This window comes from Simochromis diagramma, unplaced genomic scaffold, assembly GCF_900408965.1.
Source record: "Simochromis diagramma unplaced genomic scaffold, fSimDia1.1 OVJJ01000426.1, whole genome shotgun sequence".
Lineage (NCBI taxonomy): Eukaryota > Metazoa > Chordata > Actinopteri > Cichliformes > Cichlidae > Simochromis > Simochromis diagramma.
The window spans coordinates 482,373-504,542 of NW_024387170.1; the positions used below are offsets into that span (position 1 = coordinate 482,373).

Consider the following 22,170-nt stretch of genomic DNA (forward strand, 5'->3'; position numbering starts at 1 on the left):
CAATAACATCATCAAACAGGTAAGAAAATTCAAATACAACTTGGTAACTCTCATACAGTATAGAAAGCCAAAGAGGAAAAATGTGTTTTAAGATGGGATTTAAAGAGTGACAGGTGGGGCCTTTCTAATGTGCAGAGGTAGATTGTTAAAGCTGCAAAAGGTCAGACAAATAGTCTGGTGCTGGGCCATTTAGCGCTTTATAAGTCAAAAGTAAGATTTTACATTTAATTCTAAAATGCACTGAAAGCTAATGAAGAGAAGCAAGCACCGGGGTAATATGTTGGTGTCTCTTCACATGAGTCAAAAGGCAGGCTGCAGCATTTTGTACAAGTTGGAGCCGTGCCAGACCGGACTGACACCGACGTATAGCAAATTACAGTAGTCCACTCGAGAAAGGGCGAACGCATGGACTGCTCGCTCCAGGTTTTTACAGGATAAAAATGATCTCACCTTGGATAGGAGCCTTAATTTAAAAAAGGACCGCTGAACAACTGAATTAATTTGTTTCTCAAATGCAAGTTTGTATCCAAGAAAACCCCCAGGGTTTTTCTTATTTTAACAACAAATGCTAAGTTACATAAATCTAAATCTGGGGCATTAAAGTTACGGCTTGGTCTAAAACTAATTACTTCAGTTTTGTCTCATTAAAGGTAAGAAAATTTGAGACCATCCAGGTTTTAACTTCGTCAAGGCATTTGAATAAAGATTCCATGGAAGTGGAGGTGTTTCTATTAAGCCGCAGATAAATCTGGGTGTCGTCGGCATAAGAGTGAAAGCAGATGTTATGCTTCCTAAAGATTATGTCTAGGGGTAGCATATAGATTGAAAAGAGAATTGGGCCTAATACGGAACCCTGCGGGACACCACAAGTAAATGGAGCTGTGGAGGAAGTGAAATCACCAAGGCTCACGGAAAAAGTCCTCTCGGAGAGGTACGACCGAAACCATTCCACAGGGATACCTTTGATACAGTCGTGAGATCAGAATACTGTGGTCAACAGGATCAAAGGCTGCAGTTCAGTCTAGAAGCAGGAGCACAGCTGAGCCACCTGAATCGGTGATTAACAAAATGTCATTAAGAATTTTTAGGAGGGCAGTTTCTGTGTTGTGGTGGGTTTTGAAACCTGACTAGAATTTCTGAAAGATATTATGATTATTTAGAAAGGATTGTAGCTGCTCAAACACAATCCTCTCCAAAACCTTTGACAGAAACGGAAACTTGGAAATATGTCTGAAATTAGCAAAAACAGAGGAGTCAAGGTTCGATTTTTTAAGTACTGGCTGCACTACAGCGTGCTTAAATCCAGTTGGTACCACTCCACAGCTGAGACTACTATTAAAATAGTTAAAATGTCGGAGCCGACTACCTTAATAATCTTTTTTAAAAATGTGTTGGGACTCCATCTGTGGGGCAGGATGATGTCTTTATACTATTACAAAGATCTCCCACTTGGTTAAAACACACAGGCTCAAACTGGTTAAAAGCAGTAGAACAGGTATATGTTAGTGAGGCATCGTACAGAGATAGGGTCGACACAGATCGAAGCATTTCTATCTTATTAATAGAAAACTGCAAGACTCTATGGCAAGTTTCAGCAGAGCTATACATATGAGAGGCAGGGGAGGTATTCGACCCGAATCAATAACTGAGAAGAGAGTTTGGGGATTATTAGAGTTGTTTGCGAGAAACTTAGATTTTTCAGCTTTTACAATGTCCTGATATCTCTATAGACTCTCTCAGCAGCAGAAAGGAAACTTGTAGCTTGTCTTTTTTCCATTTTCGTTCAGCCTTCCTGCACTGTCGTCTAGCTGATCGGGTCGTCTCGTTTGTCCTCGGGTCTGATTGAGTTGTCAGCCTTGCATTTACTAGAAAAGTTTGATTCGATCTGCTCGGTGCCATCAACAAGGGAAGAACCCGACCATTTTTTAAAGGCAGTGGAGAACTGTTCTATAGTCAGTGGTTTAAAAACACGATAACGGCGTGTTGGGATTGTTGGTTTAAAATGGCAGTGAGATAAAAGTATGTTAAACACTATTGGACAATTATCAGAGAAAATCGCATTCGATATTTCCAAATTAGAAATTGGTAATCCAGAAGACAACACGAGGTCCAACGTGTGGCCCTGTACATGTGTTGGATCCAATACATGCTGGGTGAAGCTAAAAGAGTCTATGACATTTAAAAAGTCTTTAGCCAGCAGGTTGGAGGAGCAGTACACATGGATATTAAAATCCCCTACAATTAAGATTTGATCATAACTTGGGATGATTCCTGCTAAGAAGCTAGAAAAATCACAGATAAAATCTTTATTATATTTTGGGGGTCTGTATATTATTCCAACGAGAGATGGGCGTGGATTCCCCAATTCAAAAAGTAGAATCTTGAAGCTTGAATAGAAGTCAGTTGATAGTTGTTTATATGTAAGCTTCTTCTTAAAGACAGCCGCAACTCCACCCCCCCGTCTGCCCGTCCTCGGCAAGTTTAAATAATCACAGTCGGTTCAGTAAATTGAGCTCACCAGCTCTCAGCCAAGTTTCCATTAGGAGCATAAGGTCCAACTTTTGTTAGCTACGAGCGAACGTTAGCAAGGCTAATCCTTAATGAGGTCGAGGAGCGTCCACAGGTTCTGGAAGTTTACTCCTCTCCGATGATGGCGAGGAAGCTGCAGGCATGGGTTTATTGTAGCAATCCCAGCGACAGGAATCAGACAGGCGTAAGCCATGGTCGGAGGGGTCCAGTGTTTGACGCAGTCAGATCTGGCCACATCGCAGTATTGATCATTACTGGGACGTAAGAAGGCAAGCACCTTTCCATTAAAGCAGTTTAACAAAGTTCATTCATTCAGCACTCACTAATATTAACACGTGCACTGGAGTTTGAAGCTCAGGCCACGTCCACACTAAAACATTTTCCTTTGAAAATCTTTTTCTCTCCGTTTCGGCCTCCGTCCGGCGTTTTGGGTCAAGGAAAACTGAGCTTTTTGAAAACGCTCTCCAAAGTAGATAAATTTGAAAACGCCGTTTTCACGTTGCAGTTTGGACTGCGAAAACAGAGGCTTTCGAAAACGACGAGGCATTTTAGTCATGTGATGCAGTCATGTGATCAATTCAACTAAGATGACGGCATTGTGCAACAGTTGTTTAGTTTGCTCTCAGTTTTGACAGCCCTATTAATACCAGTTTGTACATGCTCCAGATAAAACTGGCTGCTTTTCCTCCACATTTTGCCGTGAAGAGCCAGAAAGTAAATAAATGGCAGACGGAAAAAACGCAGCTTGCTTACATCTTACTTTTCATGCGTGCGCAGTACAGGAATGTAGCGTTTTCAGTGTGGATGAAAAGGTCTGAAAACTACAGTGTGGATGCGGAGCGTTTTAAGATGAAAACGCCGTTTTCAAATTTATCCGGATTAGTGTAGACGTAGCCTCAGTATCCTGTCCCGTGCCCTACCTGCTGAGGCCCCGCCTGCATGCAGGAGTTTACAGGTTGCCTCACGTTTGTTGTGACCATGCAGACTCATCACACGCTTCAATCACACTTTGAGTATTTGTCTGGTGCCCAGGTTACCCCAGGCTTGGAGCGTAACGCTACCCAGTAGTATATAAGTAAATGATTTCTAGCTGTGTAATTAACGTGTTCTACACATTGATTATCAATAATATGAATATTTTTCTGTATAATGAGTACTTGAGTATATTTGAATAACAAAAGTACTACACAGGATTGTGTGCTAGCACGCTAAGCCCAGCGACACGTTTCTCTTTTAAAAACATGTTCATACTTTGCTTCTATAGTTTCAAGCAGCAGAAAGGTAAATGTCATATTTGACTTTCTGAATCCACTTGATGGCGTACGTACAGAAGCTCCACTGCTGGGCTCAGCGGTGCTAACGTACACGTTCACAGGTCCGTGGGAACGCTGTCCTTTCATGATTCCACATGGTCACATGTGTCTGTCTCTGTGCTGCTGCTCAGAAATGTTTCACAATTATCAAACTTCCGTCAAGCAATCCAAATTTCATTTCCTTCAAAGTGAGTGTGCAGGAGAACATTTTACACATGAGAAGCTGCTGACAAGCTGTCCGTTTCCCCTACATCCATCCGTATCCTCAAGCTTATGGGCCATCCCAATAGGATCCGCCCCCCACACAGCTCTCATTAACTCCCAGCAGGCTCCCCTCCCGTCCTTTCCCTTGGAGGAAGTCATCTCCTCTAATGTTAGTGTTGTGAGGGCCCTCAGGGGCCCCTGTGGAGGCCGGTGGCTTGTCATCGATCGTTACAGCCACTTCAGAAGTAAAAAGGCCCCCTACACGGCTCTCCCCTGCACCTCCTCTGCTCCAGCACAACCCCGCCCCCTCTCAGACATTGACCTTGTGGGTGCCACAGCCATGGGCCCACATTAGGGGGCAGTAGTACATAATGATGGCAAATGGATGTAGGTAGGTGGGGGCAGAGTGACAAACTGTGGAGGGGGTAGCAGGGACAGCACTTAAACACAAGGCAGCAGAGAGGTGCACAATTTGATCCCGAGCGGTCGTGTTCTAGCATGGCTGTGTTATCCAGCGGCCAGCCCGGCAGGCAGCTGCTGCCCGCATGTTTGCTGTGGTTGGCCTCCGATCGGCGAGCCGGCAGAGCGTGAAAGCCTCGCAGCAGTAGCCTAACCACTGCTCTCACGATATGGATGCTAACCCTCCCCAGGCTCACATGCCAATAACTCAATAACAGTTTCCCCAGTCTGTGGGTTTCCTGTGTTTGTGACAATTGTCAGTGTTTTGTGGGGTAGGGGGGTGGGGTAGAGGATGGAGCGCATTCAAAGCAAGGTGGAAGGTACAGCCACAGATCACACAGGGTCTAAAGTTTGGATGCACAGCAAAAGTGGACTTGGAAAGTTTCCATCCATCATGATACGTAGAGACACGAGAAACCAGACAAAGTGTGCAGATTTCAGGCTGCTGTTAAAAAAGTGTCTATTTTCATTTATTTACACAACATTAGACAGAAACTGGACACACACAGTGATTACTACATCACAGTAGTAATCAGTACTAATTACAGTAGTACAGTACTCTGAAAACCTATTTGCCCTCTACCTGATTCACTTTTTGCATATTTGTCACACTTCAGTGTTTCAGATCATTAAATGTAATATTATACATTGATAACCTGAGTAATTACGTCATGGTATTCTTAAATGGTGCTTTTTTAATTAAGGAGAAAAGCTAGCTTATATTATTATTATCATTATTATTGTTATTATTATTATGCACAATTGGAGATAACAGTGGTGAACCTTCCCAGGAGTGGTCAGCCTAAGCCCATCAATGACTCATCACAGAGGTCACCAAACAACCAAGAACAATGGCTAATCAGAATCAGAATCGCGTATATGCGCAAACACATGCAAGGAATTTGGTTCTGGTAGATGGTGACTCTCAAGCACAGCAATGTAAATGTAATATGTAATATCACTGCACTCAGTCAAGGTCAGTGCTGATGAAAGAGGCTGGGAAAAATGGCATCCATGGGAGAGTTCAGAGGTGAAAGCAGTGGCAAAAACATCCCGCTGAACCCTAAGACCTTTGGGAAATGTGGACTGATGAGACGAACAATGACATCTTTGTTTGTTTCCCTTCACATGTGGTGTGAAAGAACACTACATGGTGGTGTAGTGTGATGGTCTGGGGCTGCTCTACTCGTTCCCCTCACCCCCAACAGGTTGTGGCAGATGGAGAGCCTGGTTCTGCTGCAGCTTTCTTCCTGTTAAAGTAGAGTTTTTCCTCCCCACTGTCTCCTGGTGCTGTCTGATTTGTTGATTGTCTCAGTGTCGGGGTTTCTTGATAATATTACAGGATCTTTATCCTATAATATAAAGGTCCTCAAGGTGACTGTTGTTGTGACCTACAGCTATATAAGTAAAACTGAATTGATTTTTTCCTTAAGAAGACTCAACAAGTTGACACATATGACAGTTAAGAAAGCTCAGCAGTATGTTTAAGCCTGTTTAAGTGCTTACTGCATTTAAACACCAGAATACAAATGCTATTCTTTCATTAGTCCTTCAGCACTCCTGACAACACCAGATAATTTGGTCATAATGTGTTATTTACACTCAGATAGTTCCAGGTGTTCATAGTTTCAAAAACGGTCTGTCAGATTTGGTCATCCCAAAAGTGATTTGTGGGAAAAACTGAATGCAAATTGCCCGAGAGTCAGAATTACTAAAGCTTCAAGTTCTAGGAGGACTGTGTGCATCGGAGAAAGCGGAGGCGTCTGGAGGAAACGCTCCTGTGGAAACTTTGAGAGCTGCAGTGTGGATTTTCTCTGTCGTTCGATGAGGCTCATGAACATCTGCTGGGGTGTTTTGTGCAGCTCAGCAGTCATCAAACTAGTATTCCCCTTTTTCATTTGCTTGTTTGTTTGTGTGTGTGTGTGTGTGTGTGTGTGTGTGTGTGTGTGTGTGTGTGTGTGTGTGTGTGTGTGTGTGTGTGTGTGTGTGTTTGTGTGTGTGTGTGCACCTCTAGAAATCAACTCATGCCAGTGGCTTGTTTGTTCTTTGGTCAGTAATACAGAACTCCTCTCACTGCTTGAAAGCAGTATTTCATCACTGTGTCTTAGTTTTCCCACTTTTTCCAAATGAAACTAGTAACAGTAGACACGTTCGATGTTTAAAGGTGCCTGCGATTGTCCCACACACAATCATCATCATCATCATAGAGACCAGACCCTTGAATCGCTCTTTATTGTGCTGGTTAAGAATTTTACATGTGTCACCTGATCAAAAATATGATGATCAGACCGTATAATTAGGATAATTAGATACTGGTGTAATTACAGGTTTAGAAACAGGTTTATTAAAATCATTACATACACTGTGTATGAAAGACACACATGAGCCTCAAGTGGCCATCTGGGGAACTGCACTTTTGCTCTGCTATGCTAGCAGAGTTGTTCGGGCCAGTGGACACAAACGGCAGTGATATGGTCAACGCGATGACACACATCAGCCTATTATGATGACTGTGCTGTAAGCGAGTGAGTTTGAGGGAGAAAGAAAGCGTCACACTGTTAAAAAGTAAATTTCACTGTGAACTAGTCACTAAATCACTCCATGTTCCAGGATATTAAAGAAAGAATTGATGCATTTTTAACATTCTGGTGCCTGTTAGGACACAGAATTAGATCTAAAAAGTAAAGAAGAAAGTCATTTTCTTTTCATTGTCTTTTAAAGCAGACCGTGTGGACTTTTTTGTCTTGCTGTTGTGAATAATCTGCTGTGTTAGTGGCCTCCTGTATCTCCTCTCAGCACTCCCCGGCTCTTCAATTGTCACAGCTTTGACAGCAAATCTGCATTTCACCCTCCACTCTCACCTGGGAAAGGGAAAAAAAGGAGCACACCGATTCTATTTCACCTGCCTCTCCCCCCAAAGTGTACGATAAAAACTTTCCAACAGTTGCAATCATCCACACCTACCTCCCCCTTAAACTCCTGTATGAAAAGATGCGATAAAATTTCACTCTGTTTGTGCTGCAATTTAGCCCTCCCTCTCCCCCGTTTGTGTCAAAACAACAGAATCACCTCTCCCAAAAGACAAAAACACTGAAAAAAATATGCACGCAGGTTCCAGGTGTGGGGAGAGTGTGTGGGTGAAGTTACGGTACATTTGCCATTCTAGTTGTGTGTAAATATTAGAAAGCAGCGGGTTCCTGGCGTGAGGAGAAGCCAGGCAAAGCGGCGGCACTAAGACAGGCATCCTTATCGGTATTGTGTTCAGACTCCGGCGTGCTCCTGCTGTTTGTAATCTGCAGCTGCCGCTGTGAGCAAAACTGGACAGGCATTTATTGTCCCAGCAGGAGGACGCTTGACAAGAGAATGTTAAACACTCCGCTACCTGCAATTTTCAAAAAGCGATAGCAGACATGATAAAATGTACACACACATTTAATTTCATCTTTTCTTTTTCGGGGGAGGGAGGAGAAGCAGCAGCACAGAGGAACCGAGACTCGGGGAAAGGAGAGAGGAGTCTCTGTGAGCTCTCACTGTTGCAGCAGTATACGCGAACTGTGGACTGAATGTGGGCTTTCATTTGATTTCTGGCTGATGGTGGCGTCCTCCACTGCACACATGCACACAGTCACATGTGTAGGTGACACACAGGACTGTGGAAAGTCTTGTTTGGGTAAAAAGCAAGCTTAGCAGTAGGCTTTGGTAGTAAAACAAGCTGATGGTTGAACTTACCCTTCTTCACAGCTGGCTTACCAAGAAGCATATGCAAGATGCTTGGCAACCCACCTCCACCACAGCTTCTTATTTTGTGTTCACCTGTTCTCTTTGATACCTGTTCTGTGGTCCCTGCTGTGTGCTTTCATATCTATGCATGAAGGGAATGGGAGGTCTGGTTTCAGGGACTTCTAAAAGGGACCTCTTAAGACTTGCTATAGATGTCTATCTATGTGTACATATACAGCTATACACACATTTATTTATTTATAAGGAACCCACAATAGTGGTTGCTAATCTCACTGGCACCCAAGCCATCAAGTATAACCTAATAAAACATTACACAATGAAGATGATTGTAATAAAGACGCAAAATATCCACATAATTGTCTCTTACATCCACAATAAGGTTTTACACTTGTAAAAACATACACATGCAAATGTCACTAGGTATACATATTACACTCAAAAGTCATCACCTAGCATGCATGTCTTTAGACTGAAGGACTTGCCAATCCATGGATGTACTTTTGTGGATGAGGCCTCCTTTGACTTGTTCCAGTGCATCCTGAATTTGCTTTATTAGATTCAAATTTAATTAGGAACATGTTCTCTAGAAGAACTTTCTCCTCCGTGCTGACTTGATCTCACCCTGTTACTGTGTGACAGACCTCAACAGCACGGTCCTGTCCCATCCTCTGATCATTTTTGACAGCATGGTAAAATCATACTGGCAGCAGAGATGTTTCCTTTCCTGATTTGGCTGTGTGAGCAATGGCTCTTAAATTGGGTCACAGCGGCTAATGGATCCCATGCCGGGAGTGCCATTAAGAAGAAATAAACCTATGTGGACATATTTATTAAGCAATTTGCACCTCGTGCCATCTATTAGAGGGCTAATAAGGGAAGCTGTCTGACTGCCCTGCCTCAGCTTTAAGTGAATATCAAAATGTACGATTACAGTGCAATCAAATCAGAGGTATAATTATGATGTTTAGATTCACACAAGGGTTGGGGATCTTTAACGGCATTTTCATAACTCTAAAAGGGAGAGTTATTAAATTACATTGTAGTAGTTAATGCAACTATTTCTTGTGTTAAACATGTTTCTGCTTGTTATTACTGCCACGGTTATTACTGCCACTACAGCTGGAGGAAGGTGGTGGTGCACCATCAAACAAACAAGCAACAAAGACAGAAAAACAATGTGCAGGTCACAGTAACGACACTAACTGACACTAAGCTATGATATTTGTACACTAGACTGTGATATTTGTACACTAACCTGTGATGTCTGTACAGCAACCTGTGATGTCTGTACACTAGCCTGTGATATTTGTACACTAGCCTGTGATATTTGTACACTAGACTGTGATGTTTGTACACTAGCCTGTGATATTTGGACACTAGCCTGTGATATTTGTACACTAAGCTGTGATATTTGGACACTAAGCTGTGATATTTGTACACTAACCTGTGATGTCTGTACACTAGCCTGTGATATTTGTACACTAACCTGTGCTGTTTGTACACTAGCCTGTGATATTTGTACACTAACCTGTGATATTTGTACACTAGCCTGTGATGTTTGTAGACTAACCTGTGATATTTGTACACTAGCCTGTAATATTTGGACACTAACCTGTGATATTTGTACACTAACCTGTGATATTTGGACACTAGCCTGTGATATTTGTACACTAGCCTGTGATGTTTGTACACTAGCCTGTGATATTTGTACACTAACCTGTGATATTTGTACACTAACCTGTGATGTTTGTACACTAACCTGCGATGTTTGTAGACTAACCTCTGATATTTGTACACTAGCCTGTGATGTTTGTACACTAACCTGTGATGTTTGTACACTAGCCTGTGATATTTGGACACTAGCCTGTGATATTTGTACACTAAGCTGTGATATTTGGACACTAAGCTGTGATATTTGTACACTAACCTGTGATGTCTGTACACTAAGCTGTGATGTTTGTAGACTAACCTGTGATATTTGTACACTAGCCTGTGATGTTTGTAGACTAACCTGTGATATTTGTACACTAGCCTGTGATGTTTGTACACTAGCCTGTGATGTTTGTACACTAGCCTGTGATATTTGGACACTAGCCTGTGATATTTGGACACTAAGCTGTGATATTTGGACACTAAGCTGTGATATTTGTACACTAACCTGTGATGTCTGTACACTAAGCTATGATGTTTGTAGACTAACCTGTGATATTTGTACACTAGCCTGTGATGTTTGTACACTAGCCTGTGATATTTGGACACTAGCCTGTGATATTTGTACACTAGACTGTGATGTTTGTAGACTAACCTGTGATATTTGGACACTAGACTGTGATGTTTGTAGACTAACCTGTGATATTTGGACACTAGCCTGTGATATTTGTACACTAGCCTGTGATATTTGTACACTAGACTGTGATGTCTGTACACTAACCTGTCATATTTGTACACTAACGTGTGATATTTGGACACTAGCCTGTGATGTTTGTACACTAGCCTGTGATATTTGTACACTAACCTGTGATATTTGTACACTAGCCTGTGATATTTGTACACTAACCTGTGATGTTTGTACACTAGCCTGTAATATTTGGACACTAACCTGTGATATTTGTACACTAACCTGTGATATTTGGACACTAGCCTGTGATATTTGTACACTAGCCTGTGATGTTTGTAGACTAACCTGTGATATTTGTACACTAGCCTGTGATGTTTGTACACTAGCCTGTGATATTTGTACACTAGCCTGTAATATTTGGACACTAACCTGTGATATTTGTACACTAACCTGTGATATTTGTACACTAGCCTGTGATATTTGTACACTAGCCTGTGATGTTTGTAGACTAACCTGTGATATTTGTACACTAGCCTGTGATGTTTGTACACTAACCTGTAGAGTTGGATGTCTCGAGACCGGTCTCGAGACCACTTTTACGTGGTCTTGGTCTCGGTCTTGGTCTCGACGGACTTTTGTCTTGGTCTTGGTCTTGGTCTCGCTGTTTCGGTCTTGCGTTCTCAAGTCGACATAGTGTTCGGGAGATTTGGAGTCAACCATCAGCGGAGCGGGGTGGCTTACTGGGCTTAAGCCCAAAAACAACACACGAAGCACAGAGCGCACCGTCGTAAATTCCCCCTAATTTTGGTATGATCCGAGCTCAGGCACTAGGGGACTGAGCACAGCACCCATGTGAGCGAGGGGGGAGAAGCTGCTGCCTGCGAATTTGCTGCAGACAGAGGAGAGCTTAAGTTTGACCAGGTACCTTCCAGACCATCTCCGAGACAAGCTTTCCCAGATGAATGTGCCTGATCCCATCTGCCGGTGGATCACTGACTTCCTGACGGACAGGAAGCAGCATGTGAGGCTGGGAAAGAATGTCTCGGACTCCCGGACCATCAGCACCGGCTCCCCTCAGGGCTGTGTTCTTTCTCCTCTGCTCTTCTCCCTGTACACCAACTGCTGCACCTCCACCCACCAGTCTGTCAAGCTAATCAAGTTTGCAGATGACACCACCGTTATTGGGCTCATCTCGGACGGGGATGAGTCTGCCTACAGGAGGGAGGTTGAACGTCTGGTGTCCTGGTGCAGCCACAACAACCTGGTGCTGAATGCCCAGAAGACAGTGGAGATTATTGTGGACTTCAGGAAGCACACAGCCCCACTCCCCCCCATCATCCTGACTGACACCCCCATCACCTCTGTGGACTCATTCCGCTTCCTGGGTACCACCATCACCCAGGACCTGAAGTGGGAGCCCACCATCACCTCCGTCATCAAGAAAGCCCAGCAGAGGATGTACTTCCTGAGGCAGCTGAAGAAATTCAACCTGCCAACATGGACGATGATGCAGTTCTACACTGCAATCATCGAGTCCATCCTCACCTCCTCCATCACCGTGTGGTACGCTGGAGCCACTATCAGGGACAAACAGAGACTGCAGCGTGTTGTGCGCTCTGCTGAGAAGGTGATTGGCTGCAGACTCCCATCTTTGCAGGACCTGTACACCTCCAGGACATTGCGGCGTGCAGCTCGGATCTCAGCTGACCCTTCTCACCCTGGACACAGTCTGTTTGACCTGCTCCCCTCAGGCAGGAGGCTCCGGTCCATTCGCACCAGAACCTCTCGCCATAAGAACAGTTTCTTCCCCTCTGCTGTTGGACACATGAACAATAACCATATGACTGTCCCCGCCACTAACACATGACCCTACGCTGTGTCACTGCATCATTCCATGTTTGGCACTGATCACCACCTGCACTCATGTATATATCTTTCTACGTAGCACTCTTAATTCTTATTCTCATGTATATATCTCATGTATATCTCATGCACATATCTTTCTACGTAGCACTTTTAATTCTTATTCCTACTTTTATTTTCTCATGTCTATTTAAGTGCTATTTATGACACTATGTTTGCACTGAAGCACCGCAGCAATTTCCTAATGTTGTAAACCTGCTCAACATTTGGCAATAAACCCCTTTCTGATTCTGATTCTGATTCTGATGTTGTTCAGTATATCTATGCAAAACATGAGGAATTTCAATACACAGCAGTATATTCACAGTTGAAACCAGATATTTACATACACTTTATGGAGAAAACATAAAAACTTTTTTTTACTGTTAAACATCAATTTAGAGTAAACTTTTGTTTTAGATAAATAAATGTTGAAATATCTTTTGAATTAGTTAAATGTCAGAATAAAAAGAGGGCGCTGTCTATTTTAATCACTTTCATCAAATTTAGGAGTACATGTACACTAAGTTTATTGTTAATTAATAAGAAAACTCCAGACGATTCCATTCTGAGCTGAAGAAGCTTCTGATAGGTTAGTAGAGTCCATGTGAGTAAACTGGTGGCACACCTGTGGATGCATATAAGGCAAAACACAGAGCCTGTTTCTTTGACATGGGAAAATCAAGAGATGTCAACCAAAACACCAGGAAAAGAATCGTGGACCTCCATAAGTGTGGCTCAATTTTGAATACAATTTGGTGCCATTTGCAATTAAGAAATACAGGTAGTTTCTCTCTTTACTCTTAAAGTTAACAAATATGTTTTTTATATTTATCAATCTAAAAAAATAAACATTTAGTCTGATTTGATGTTACAATTAAAAAAGTGTTTGTGTTTTTATCTGAAGAGTACATAAATATCTGGTTTCAACTGTATATTTGATGATGTTGGTGTTTGGCTTGATTGTCAGCACAAAGAGGGAGAGAGAGGAGCAGAGAGGGAGAGAGAGAATGACGACAGAACAGAGATGGAACAAGAGCAGGTGAGACACACATGTTAGTCAAATGGTTGTTTGCCAAAACTCATCAGAACATGTATCTAGTACCTAGTGTTTCTTTTTAGATACCATTTGTTACTTTTCAAATTCTATATTTATTAAGTTATGCAGGCTTGTTTGCACAACGATGCTAAATAATTAAATAAACTTTTCTCAATCTAAATAATTAAATAAACTTTTCTCAATCTAAATATTGTACTTTGGTAGAATTAAAAAATAAGTGTAGTGCAGGTCTATGATGATTTTTAGTGCTACTATCATCTAGTTCTGATTCTGGTTCTGTCTTGGTTACTGTTGTAGTCCTGTTTTAATTCCAGATCAGTTCTGGGTCTGGTTGAATTGGGGTTTAGTCCCTGTGTCTTGATACAGGCCCGACTTTGTTCTGCCTTGCTGCTTAATTAAAAAACTAGTTTAAGGTGTCCTGCATATGTATATAGAATAGCATCTGGCTGCAGTTTAAAGACTTTTTTTGTCTCGGTCTCGGTCTTGGTCTCGTCTCAACTTGGTCTTGGTCTTGGTCTTGTCTTGGTCTCGATACCCTCTGGTCTTGGTCTTGTCTTGGTCTCGGATTAGGCGGTCTTGACTACAAGTCTACTAACCTGTGATGTTTGTACACTAGCCTGTGATATTTGGACACTAGCCTGTGATATTTGTACACTAAGCTGTGATATTTGGACACTAAGCTGTGATATTTGTACACTAACCTGTGATGTCTGTACACTAAGCTGTGATGTTTGTAGACTAACCTGTGATATTTGTACACTAGCCTGTGATGTTTGTACACTAGCCTGTGATATTTGTACACTAAGCTGTGATATTTGTACACTAAGCTGTGATATTTGTACACTAACCTGTGATGTCTGTACACTAAGCTATGATGTTTGTAGACTAACCTGTGATATTTGTACACTAGCCTGTGATGTTTGTACACTAGCCTGTGATATTTGGACACTAGCCTGTGATATTTGTACACTAGACTGTGATGTTTGTAGACTAACCTGTGATATTTGGACACTAGCCTGTGATATTTGTACACTAGACTGTGATGTCTGTACACTAACCTGTGATATTTGGACACTAGCCTGTGATATTTGTACACTAGCCTGTGATGTTTGTAGACTAACCTGTGATATTTGTACACTAGCCTGTAATATTTGTACACTAACCTGTGATATTTGTACACTAACCTGTGATATTTGGACACTAGCCTGTGATATTTGTACACTAGCCTGTGATGTTTGTACACTAGCCTGTGATATTTGTACACTAACCTGTGATATTTGGACACTAGCCTGTGATGTTTGTACACTAACCTGTGATGTTTGTACACTAGCCTGTAATATTTGGACACTAACCTGTGATATTTGTACACTAACCTGTGATATTTGGACACTAGCCTGTGATATTTATACACTAGCCTGTGATGTTTGTAGACTAACCTGTGATATTTGTACACTAGCCTGTGATGTTTGTAGACTAACCTGTGATATTTGTACACTAGCCTGTGATGTTTGTACACTAACCTGTGATGTTTGTACACTAGCCTGTGATATTTGGACACTAGCCTGTGATATTTGTACACTAAGCTGTGATATTTGGACACTAAGCTGTGATATTTCTACACTAACCTGTGATGTCTGTACACTAAGCTGTGATGTTTGTAGACTAACCTGTGATATTTGTACACTAGCCTGTGATGTTTGTAGACTAACCTGTGATATTTGTACACTAGCCTGTGATGTTTGTACACTAGCCTGTGATATTTGTACACTAGCCTGTGATATTTGGACACTAGCCTGTGATATTTGTACACTAAGCTGTGATATTTGGACACTAAGCTGTGATATTTGTACACTAACCTATGATGTTTGTACACTAAGCTATGATGTTTGTAGACTAACCTGTGATATTTGTACACTAGCCTGTGATGTTTGTACACTAGCCTGTGATATTTGGACACTAGCCTGTGATATTTGTACACTAAGCTGTGATATTTGTACACTAACCTGTGATGTCTGTACACTAAGCTGTGATGGGGTAGCTGTACCTCAGGTGGTAGTGCGGGTCAGCTACTGATCGGAAGGTTGGTAGTTCGATCCCTGGCTTCCCCAGTCTGCATGCCAAATATCCTTGGGCAAATTGCTCTCCAATGCATCCATCGGAGTATGAATGTGTACGTGAAAGCACTTGTGTTTGTGCTTGTGTGAATGGGTGTGAATGTACAAGTTGTGTTGTGCTTTCCTACTCAGAAAGAGTAGAAAAGCGCTATATAAGAACCAGTCCATTTACCATGATGTTTGTACAGTAACCTCTAATGTCTGTACAGTATTCTGTGACTGTATACCATACTGTAGAAATTTTTAAAAAAGAGTCCTGTTTCGAACTCATTCAGAGTCATGTATGTCAACATGATTCTGTGAAGTGTACAGTTAGCACTCAACAGCTGTTTTGAGTGGAGCTCTTTAATGGATTGCTGATGAATTATTTCTAGTCAATTCTGGATAATATTGACTGTTTTTTAACAAGCCATTCCAACTTCCTCAGATCATGTGTATAATCATTCTCAAGTGTTCTAAAACTGGCTGCAGCTTTCAGTCAAATTCAGCTCTCGTTCTTTTCTCAAATGGCCACTATCATAGGAAACCAATGAAACCATGAGGGTTGAAATATTCCTTCTTGCTCTCTGACATCACTTTCCTCTGACACATTACACTCACAGACATACTGTGTGTCACAGTGTCTGTGGTCAGTCCAGAGGGAGCGTGTTTTGTTACCCTGGATGTCTGGAAGTGGGGATGGGTGTGGCTGGTAAACAGGCCCCAGGCACTGCTCTCTCTGACCAGGGCTAGGCTCTGGTAGCTGGGAGGAGGACTGCATTAGATGAGATAAAGGAGCTTGTCAGTGGTCTGTGGGGAGGCCGTGCTCATTCAATGAACACTGAGGGCCGGTGGGGAGCCTCAGGCAATGTCCCACGCTGAGGCCAGAGAACAACGTTGTGGTGTAACTCTCTGGGTTCAGCAACATCAGAGTTGCGGTCAGTTGTGGAACAGATCCAGACTTTCTTTTAGTACTGAGGTTGGGCCTGGCACGTTTTTGATATGGTTTTAAACAGGAAGGTAATTCAAGTAAAATTTATTTTTCTACTTAGTTCTTGTTAGTCGCAGTGAACAAAATGAACATTGTGACATTTGGTCATTTGTTGTCCTCTACTGAAGAGAGTAGTGACTGTGATCAGCTTGGATTCAGTGGGTTTGCTGATGCCCACGTTTTCAAACTGGAACAAAGGTCTCACAGCCAAGAAGAAAATCAGGAGCAGCTGGGCGGGATCCATATTTTGGATTGAAAAATCAATGAAATTAACAGTTAGGCTTGTTTGGTGGCACACTGTAGAGCTGTATGCAGCTTCACACATGGTGCTCTCGTCCTGACTTTTATTTTGCTAAAAGTGAGCGCTGATGCTTCTTTATCATTAAACATGTTCCACGTGTGGTGTGAATTTGAACTAATACAATATTAGAATTTCACCACTGAAAACTGAAGCACAACTTGTTGGATGGATTCTATCAGAGCTATTTGCCAGATAAATCCATTATGGTCTGGGCTAAACTATGGGCAGGGCTTATGAAATAATTACTGGATATTAGTGTGAACCGTTCATAGAACTCCTCCTGTAACAAAATCAGCAGTGTGTGGGTAAGAGGTGGTGGTGCTTGGGTCAACTGTGAGCATGCAGGGAAAATAAAATAGACGGCAATCATAAAGATCGAACACACCACTGAAACTCTGGAGAAAAGGCAGCAGTGTTAACTGTGCACTGAACCACTGTTGGTGTGTTGACCTGGAGAGGCTGACAGACCCAGATGTTTCATCAGGACAGAGCAGAGTCACCACCAGCTACTTGTTTCTGTGCTTGTTCCTCAATTATGAAAATGATAGTTTCTATTTACATTTGGAACAGAGTGAGAGGAAAGCTTGAAGCCAGACGTCACTCCCAGGGGAACATATTAAACATCGCATTATGATCTTTCTTTTCAGAAACAGATCTAATAACTGGTCTCAATTATATTTGATTCATATTGTGTCATATTCTACTCGTGAGAGCATAACCCAGCATTAAAATGTGTTATCTTAAGAAGACATCAGAGTGAATCTCGCCTTATTTCTTAAATCACTGCATATTTCACATTTGCATGGTGGGCTGTGAGATAAACAACAGCTAACAGAGAGGAAAGTTTGAAATCTCTGCATGAAACTGTTACAGCAGCTCTCTGTGCTTGCTCTGTGCCCTTGATGCCTGCGCCTGCTTCATCCCACTTTCCATTTAAACTGGTAGCTACACACTCTGATGCCACTGATAGGCAGTAATTAAATGAGCGAGGCTGGTTCTTTGCCCTGTAAACCAGCTCTCCTGGGCCCGATACTACATGGAAATTCAGCTCTGAGGATCCACTTTCAGATGTCTGCCTGGAAAACACGCCTGCTCACTGTGTGCGTGTGTGTGTGTGTGTGTGTGTGTGTGTGTGTCTGAGTGTGCTCATACATGGAAGCAGTGGATTTGGGGAATACACTTAATGAATCTTTTAACCTCAATCTTTTCTCCTGCAAATGTATGCATATCATGATCTGTGTTTGGGATGCAGGCTTGATATTCATGATTTATTTATCTTAAACACACACACACACACACACACACACACACACACACACACATCTGGGCATTTATGGCAGTTTGTTTGACATTCAGAAATACTCAAACTAAATCATTTCACATTATTTCAGTTGACATATTAAAGGTAGGAATTTGGAAATGGATGTTTCCAGTGTTCAATTTTCTAGCACTCCGAAAAACTCCTATAATCCTCTAAATTATTCAGTGGTTCTCTTAGTCAGGATATGGTTGACCTAGTTTTGCAAAGTTCAATATCTTCCAAAGTTTGAAACCTGCCATCAACCTTCACCATCTTTCTTCCATAGTGTAGCGAGGGATGACAAACCCAAGGAAACACCTCACAGTTCAGATCCTACCTCATGTGGTGTTATGTGTGTGTGTACATGTGTTTTTGGGGTGGATGGTACAAAGGTGAATCATTTCTATCCTGATCCAGAAGTTTCTCACTCGTGACACAAAAGGACTCACTGAGTGGTTTCAGGACCATCGTTTGAGCAGCACAATTGCTCGTTTCCTGTTTTTCTGCAGGTACCTGTGCAAAACAGCAGCTGATCAGGTGATGTCATGGTGTCCACGCCTTTTCATATCCACGTTCCTGTAATGTTTCTATTTCCATTCTGTTCTCATTTCTGTGGTGTTAATTAAAGTGGTTTTATTGAAGCTGCCTTTGTAGCCAAGTGTGCACCACTGTTTAACAGTTGTTTAAATATTTACATACAAGACCCTTTGTTGTCTTAAAGACCTCACAGTGTCATACCACCCCACTTCACATCATACCACTCTAACAGAGCACTTTGCTTGTTGTTCCTTTAAAAGTAGAATGGGAGGCAGAGCCTTCAGCTTTCAAGCTCTTTTCTGTGGATCCAGCTCCCAGTTTGGATTCAGGAGACAGGCATGCTTAAAACTTTTAAAACCTTTCTTTTTGATAAAGCTCAGAGTTAGGATGGATCAGGTGATCCTGAGGCTGCTGGGGGATTCCCATGATGCCGGTCGCAGCAGATGGCTGCCGTTCGTCCAGCCCAAATCTGCTGGAGGTTGCTTCCTGTTAAAAGGGAATTCTTTGTTCACACTGTCACCAAGTACTTGTTCATAGGAGGTCGTCTGATTGTTGGAGTTTTCTCTGGATTATTGTAATGTTTTTATCTTACGATATTAACTGTTGTTGTGATTTAATGCTATATAAATAAAACTGACTTGACTTGAACTGAGCTGATATATGATGGACTTGATGCAGTGTATTATGGCATCAAACAGTCCTAATCCTAACCTTTGCTAAAGTTAATCAGGTAGTTTTTCCTGCCTAAATGTGATAAAGTGTCATTACACCCCAGGAAGAACTTGTTGGAGCTCGTGTAACAGCATGCGACCTTTCCAAAGTGCCAGCTTGGAGAAAGCCAGGCTCTTGGTTTTAGCTTTTATGTCCTTATGGTAAAGTAGACTAACCATGTCCAGACCCAGACCATGACTCTGTGTACTGACAGCAGTCTGGGCCATATTCATACAAGGTTTTTGCTTCTGTATGAGTCCAGTGACCTCGTAGAAACAAGCAAACATAACACAGGGTAAATCATAATTATCAGTGTCAGAAAGTTCACAGAATGATGAATTAGTCCTTTTCCTTTACCATCAGCAGAGGTTCCATACCTCAGATGAGATCACAAGAAACCGAATCTGGTTCACTCCACCAGCTGTCCCACACTCCTGTTTCCTCCTCCTCTCCATTCAAACTACAGCTTTTTATCTATCGCCCTTAAATGCACTCTCTGCCCATTGTGATGGACAGACAGATGAAGGAGGAGGTGGAGGAAAGTGGTCCCTGGCTCAGGTTTCCTTCTTCCATCTCCTTTTCTCTGTCACAACCCTGCAACCTTGCCTCACCCCTGCACTCTCTCTCATCCTCCTCTTGCCCCTTTCTTGCCCTCTCTCACCATTATGTCCTCAGCCTCTCTTGCTCTGCCCTCCAGATTGGCTTTGCACAGGAATGGGGAAACAGAGAGAGAGAGAACGTGAGATAGAGGATGTGACTGGGCCCCCTCCATCTGTCGCGACTGCAGGATCAAATAATAGGATTCTGTCTGAGAATAGAAGATAATTGCAGTCTGCATTCTGCTCCCTAAGTGTATGATATTAACCCCACGCTCCCCACTAGCCCTGCAGTAAGAGGCAGATGGCTCTGTGTTTTGATATCTGAGCCAGGGAGAGTGAGGTCAGAAGTCAAGTTGGAGTTCAAATCCAAAGGAGTGATTTTTCGCTTCCCCCTTTGACCCCCTCTCAATACCCTCCCCTTTTCCTTCATCTCCCACAGTGGAGAAAATATGGATGTCATTCAACAAAAGGACATTCCCTAAGACCTATGCCCCAGCAGACCAGTTGTAGCCTGATGTAAGGAGAGCAGGTAGCCCTCGCTCCGCACTAACCCACTTACATACATGGTGAGTGGCATGCAAAGGTTTCAGGGTGTGAGACAAAGGTGGGAATGGAGTCCAGATTAGATTTAATCATCAGGCTACACAGTGTGGCAGAGGTCACAAGCTGCTGGAAAGGGTTAGGAAAAGGGACATTCAAATAGATATATCCATTTTTAGAATTCCTGTTTGACTCTGGGAGAAGCTGAAGGCGCAGCCATGTATTTAAACTAAACAGGACAAAGTGAAAGTCACACGTATGGTACAAGAGATTTGATTAGGGATGGGTATGGAAACCCGGTTCTTGTTGAGAACCGGTTCCCACTGTTTCAATCCTTGGAATTGTTTGCCATTTTTGCAAACGATTCCCTTATCAATTCCAGTCGCCCCGAATGACGTCCCCACGTTGCGGAGCGTCATTTACCTGGCAGGAAACATGGCGGCTCAAACGCTCAAAAGCTTGGTTACACTTTACGAGAACGGATGACAACAGGGCAACTTGCAATACTTGCAAAGTAGATATTTCATTTAAGGGAGGAAACACTACGAATATGCAAAAGCATTTGCTCACAAAACACACGATGACCTTAAATGAATGTCGTGTTTTTAATTCCAGACTCGTGAATCTCAGCCCAGCAGCAGCGGTAACGTTTGCATGTCCTCTCCCGTTAATGCGGCAGGTAAATAATCAACTAACAGTGCATATTATGTTAGCGCGATCTGCCTTATTACAAACCTGCCATTACTGTGCATTTAGTGACCATGATGAGAGAGACAGAGTCTGGCTCAGATGCTGGCAGTTCTCGCTGCAGTCTACCGGTAGCATCTCCTTTCAGGCCAGGATAGACGAATGTCACCGAGCAGTGACTCAGTTTGTGGTCAAAGGCTTGCACCCGTTTGCCAGAGCAGATGATTTTCAGTAAGTGAATGTGTTTAATTGTAGGCAGGGACATTACTGGATATTCTTGTGTAATTGCTACAGAATAATTTGTGTTTTTCCTGGGGACCCTGTGACACCCCATCAAAGAGCCGTAGGCTGTGGATCTCTTAAGATCTCACTGCTGGGTTTGTAAGGCCATGTTACTCCTAAATTTCTATCTTGTTCAAAGAGAAGATGTAAAACAAAGTTCTAAGCTAATCGACCTTAGTGTTTTCTTTTTTTAAAAAGAATCGATAAAGAATCGAATCGTTAAACAGAATCGAAAATGGAATCGTGAAAATCTTATCAATACCCATCCCTAGATTTGATAAAAACACATCATATCATTCAGCTCAGCTTTATTTATACAGCACCAAATCACAGCGCTTTATATTGTAAGGTAGATCCTACAATAATACATAGAGAGAAAAACCCAACAATCATATGAGCCCCTATGAGCAGCACTTTGGCGACAGTGGGAAGGAAAAACTCCTTTTTAACAGGAAGAAACCTCCAGCAGAACCAGGCTCAGGGAGGGGCGGGGCCATCTGCTGTGATTGGTTGGGGTGAGAGAAGGAAGACAGGATAAAGACATGCTGTGGAAGAGAGACAGAGGTTAATAACAGATATGATT

General features: G+C 42.5%; 1 long non-coding RNA gene across 1 annotated transcript; it reads left to right on the forward strand.

Moving 5' to 3' along the window:
- Positions 1 to 647: 647 nt before the first annotated feature.
- LOC120744576 lies at positions 648 to 21,739 on the forward strand. Its single transcript, XR_005698397.1, has 3 exons — positions 648 to 5,450; positions 16,530 to 16,535; positions 21,729 to 21,739. It is a non-coding gene; the product is annotated as an uncharacterized LOC120744576 (long non-coding RNA).
- The last annotated feature ends 431 nt before the right edge of the window (positions 21,740 to 22,170 follow it).